The sequence below is a fragment of the Toxorhynchites rutilus genome, chromosome 2 (assembly GCF_029784135.1).
Source record: "Toxorhynchites rutilus septentrionalis strain SRP chromosome 2, ASM2978413v1, whole genome shotgun sequence".
NCBI lineage: Eukaryota > Metazoa > Arthropoda > Insecta > Diptera > Culicidae > Toxorhynchites > Toxorhynchites rutilus.
Genome location: NC_073745.1, coordinates 278075325 through 278080516, shown reverse-complemented (window position 1 = coordinate 278080516; position 5192 = coordinate 278075325). Strand labels below are relative to the sequence as shown.

General features: G+C 36.3%; 1 pseudogene; it reads right to left on the bottom strand.

Moving 5' to 3' along the window:
• Positions 1-604: 604 nt before the first annotated feature.
• On the bottom strand, positions 605-782 carry LOC129772212 (U4 spliceosomal RNA; annotated as a pseudogene).
• Positions 783-5192: the final 4410 nt, after the last annotated feature.

Genomic DNA, 5192 nt, shown 5'->3' with positions numbered 1-5192 from the left:
AATTTATTACTTTTGAACTACTGGACCGATTCACATAATCGATATATCAAATTAAAGCATACTAACTAGCATTAGCCTTAGAAAAAATATCATACTTGCCAATTAACTGGATTATAGTCACATACATTCAGTCTAGTCGCATAGAAATATTGAACGAAAAATGAAACTTTGAAAAATCATAACTAAAAACGAAAAATAACACCTCTCTGGTATTCGGATATATTATGTGAAAAAACCTCAGCTTTCAGGAAAAAATTTTAAAAAATATGCCGCCTTTGGTCCCGAAACGATGTTAGCTATAAAAACCAAATATAAACAATAATTACGAAAACCAAATCCATTTTTATTCAGAGTGTAGTATTTTTTCAAACAAGACTAGCTCATTGGCTTTAATTTGATATGTTGATCATCTGAATCGGCCCAATAGATCAAAAGTTATGATTTTTTGCAGTGGAAAAAATGGGAAAAAATAATTTTTCGGACCATCGGTTATCTTTGAAAAATAATAACTCAAAAACGCTTCCCTGGTTTCGAGATATGTTATGTAAAAAATTCTCAGCTCTCCAGAAAAAATACAAAAAAATATATAAAAAATATATATATATATAAAAATATATATAAAAATATTTAAAAAAAAACTAAGGATGGGTTATACCTATGGTATAACCGTAAGGTTGACGTAGGACTGTCGTTGGCTTAGTAATCAATTGTATTTCTTCAATTAGCAATAATCCCACCTCGGATAACCCTCATTGGGTACGATATCGCCGCTGCGCAGTGCTATCTTTTATGTATTGATTAAAATAGTGAATGAATGAAACTATTTACGAATTCAATTGCGAACAAATCCCAATTTAAGTCAATTCATGCATTGTGGTAGTAGTTATCGCAGAAAAATGGTTATCAACATTTTGCCTAATCATCAAACGGTATGCGTAGGAGTTCAGTGAGCTGGCGACATTAAGGAATATCTTCCAATGCAGTCTTGAATAATCGAGCCAAAGCGTTGCATTTGTACCCGCTTTTGTAGACCGTGATAGCAAAACGAATTCTGGAGTGTAAAAATGTTTGGGGGTATAAAAGTATTGCCGACTTGAAAGTATCTGCAATGCCGATTCTCCAAACTTCTTGGTTTCGGAATCTGTATTGGGAAAACACATTCCGGTTTGCAAAAATGCAAGCGAGTACAAAAGTACTCGTAGTTTCTTCTTCTTCTTCTTCTTTTTCATTGTTTCTTCTTCTTCTTCTTCTTGGATGGCGTTAACGTTCCCTGTGGAACTTTGCCGTGTCAACGTATGCATTAACTAGCGTCATTTGTTAATACTTAGTTGAGATTTAAATCTAACGATAACGGAGACTTTAAATCTAACGATAACGTAGTTTGCATCTTTCCCCAGGCTACATGGTTTTGAAGTCTGTGTTAGGGAAACATTCCAATTTTCAAAAACGCAAACGAGTACGAAAGTTCCCACTGCTTGCATCTAAATTTCTATGCCGATTTCCACAGGCTCCATGGTTTTGAATTCTGAGTTAGGGAAACATTCCAATTTTTAGAAACGCAAGCGAGTACAAAAGCCTCCGAAGCTTGCATCTAGTTTGCTATGCCGATTTCCACAGACTCCATGGTTTTGAAGTCTGTGTTAGGGAAACATCCATCCATTCCAGCGATCGTACCTCAATCGTTGCGCAATCGTAACTGAGTGGATTCCCGAGCGGCACTCGCTTATATACCGATTGGTGTGATTTCAATTGCCTGTTTTGAAAGCGATTTTAGGGCTATTGAAACAAGTTTTTGGATCAAAAAGTAACAAGCATATAACGCGTAGACATTTTATCTTTCGAATGAACTGTTTATCATACCATTTCGTTCAGTTTTTTAGGAGCTATTAACGCTCAAAATCTCGTTCTCGGGCGTAACGCTTTCGTTTTCGAAACTTTGAACTTACACCCCAGTATAGAAATGAAAGACGTAGTCCTACGTCAAAAGTCATTCTTGGCAAAAGTGCGAAAAAATTGATTTTTCGGATTTTTTCGGTCACCCTAACAAAAAAAATTAATGGGTTGTATCCAGGCCACGACCGCAGTTTTCGACGTAGAAATACGGAATAATATTATTCGATTCACTTGTTTATCACGTCGGATAATATTTAAGAGTGCATCGAAATTTTTGAAATAACTTTTTAGCTATTTAGTTTTTTATTACTTAGTAGATTCGACTCATGCATGCGAATCAGAATCGTCGAAAGCTATTAGCACTTTTCGTTTATTTGGTTCCGTTCTTACTTTACGATTGAACTGCACTGTCAACTCGCATCAGTCTTTCTCCTTCCCGCTTAGATACCGATCACAAACTATAAACTCTGTTGCTCCTGTATTCCGCTTGAGATGCGATCGAACCCCACCACATGCAACAATAAGGTTTCCCTGCTACAATTCGAAAGCATACTTCCATGAAAGATACGTTGTACGAGGGCAGTCCGACAAGTACTTAGCCTATAAAAAACAACAAATTTGGAAAAGTGGCGATTTATTTCTCAACACAGTCTTCTTTTAGCTCGATACACTTGCTCCAGCGATGCTCCAACTTCTTTAAGTGTATATTTATATTCCAAAATTTTTGATAATCTTCCATATCCGCACTTGCACAATATGTTCCCCTATGCACCTTCCTTGTCGTAAGTCACTTTGATGCTGAGGGCTTCTTCTTTTTGTATCGAGCTGAGTGTATATGTGTGTGAAATCAGCATTATCATGAATGATATCGGCTGGTTGTGCTGTGTTTGCTAGTTCGCTAACAACTGTGGTTTTATGCCATTCCATTTTTGTTTTTCGCTTCTAGCCCTGAGAAAGACCCTTGTGAAAAGCCTTCAAACGAGAAGTGGTGTGGCTTCAGGTTAGGTTAAATTTTGAATTAAAGAGATTTTAAACTCTGAGAGTTCATTCGTCACCTATGTGGCTTCAAATCTCGGATGGCCTATTTATACCAAATAAGTTGAAAACAGGCAGAAACGAATGTAGTAGTGGCTCATTATTGATGGTACGGGTAGGGTTAGCACACAAATCGACAGAACAAATGTATGCGAATATGAGGATGCTTCCAGTTTTCATCAATTTAAACTGTTTGGATATTAGTGAATTGTAATGCATAGCATATCAAACAAATCATAGAGAATTTCCGATTCCATTGGTGTGCAAATTATCACAATTTATTCACTGTGAAAACAGTTATTAACGTTAACTTTATTTCATAAAAATGTGACTTGTTTTCTGATTTGGCACCCTTCCCGAAAAACGTAGTTCTACGTCAAAAATAAAAAATACGACTCTGATAATTTGCGATAAAGAACAAAACTAGAGAACCACTTATCGGTTTGGTATGGAATGGCTGTATATAGGTATAATAATTATCCTTGCTATGAATGTAAGGAAATGAGTCCAATCAAATTCGAAATGCGTTCCATTCATCCACTCATATGAATTAAAGAGGTGTCCTTTTTTATTGATCGCTAATGTACGAGAAAAAAAAAGAATTAAAGCAAAACTATAAAAAACAATTTTGGGAGGACAAAGTTTGTCGGGTCTGTTAGTATACAATAAATATTCTATGTGAAAGAGTATCTATTCTGCAAAAGCTGAAAAGATCTAGTAATATTTTTATAAAAACATTCTTATTATTATTATTATCATGTCATATAATTATCAGATACTTTTTTTGTTTCATGCTATTTTCATCATTTGCAGAAATCCGGTCACTCAATCACTTAGATTATTTATATAATACGGAAATGTTAATTCGATATTTTTTTCTGCTTTACAAAAACTGTTTCGAACATGGTACAGGAGACAACATCCTTAGGTATCGCTCGGACACTAAGTTGATGTGTGAATGTGTTGAACACACTGATAAGCCATTGATTGATCATTTATTGCTCATAATTTTGCTGCTGTTGTAAATCAAAAAACCTAAAAAATATTGTTCACAACCAATTCAACAATAAAGGAAAACTTTCCGAAGCGACCAAAAGATACACGCTTCAGCATCGCTAGCTAAATTGTGGAAAGCGAATGGACAGCTCAAAAAAATACGCTGTTGTGAAACAGGACAAGTGCTGGAGAATATAACGAGTCGACCATAAGCTATAGCATATAGAGGTCCCCCGAATGACATCACGTTGGAAGCTCATGTGAAGTTATAAATGTGCCGTATTTTCATTCCCGTGAAATTGTATCTAAAACAAACGAGAAAAACCATTTTTTTCATCCTTCGTTTTCCACGGCTGACTCCCTCTCGATGAGCGAGTTTAACATATCAATGAGAGCGGGTGGTTCTTTCTTTTTCGAAACTCATGCTGATACATACTGATGAGGACTCGTTTGGCTGTCATTCAGTGGGTGCTTAAAAGCGCTTATTATTACAGCAATTGTGAAACACGTTTCAAATAACTAAAATCAACAAAACCACCAGAATTGCATAGCAATCTTCACCCAAAAAGGACCACTGAATCTAGATATATCAATTGGATTCTTTAGTTAAGCTTCGCGTGATTGGTTTCCGTTCGGTTGGAGACGTTGTAAAAGGTGCAGTCAGTATAAAGTTTGCTGAAACGTGTTGAACATCGCCCAGCATAAGGAGTAGAACCGGTAGATAAAAAAACGGTGAGCTTCGAACACCGGAGCACCTTTGACAAAAGCTCAATGAAATGAGCAGGATGATTCGATAAAGCTTTTACACTAATAGCGCCATAGAATAACTCCTCTTCTTTCATGGAACACATCTCCAGTGTGGCACGAGCAGGAGAATCAGTGCTCTGTCACTTGCTTGTATTGCGGGGTAGAGAATTGAATCCTGAATATTGAATGAATTAGAAATGTTGGATCGGGAAAGAGAGGACCCGAATCATATTAATCAATTTCGAACAGGAAATCCTCCTATCATTCCTTAGTCTCATCGATAATGATTTACTGTTGGCTGTGCGCCGAAGGACCGGAAATGGGGAAATCTATTGGATTTTAATTGGTCCTAATAGAGTGGGAAATGATTTTCCGATTGTGATTTTGACTTAAATCGTTCGTGACAGACAAAAAAGTGAACAAATGTTCATCGAACGGAATAATTCACATGGACAACTGTATTCAATTCTATCCAATCGTATTTCAGCACATTCCGATCTTCAGAAGAAGAAAGAAATCAC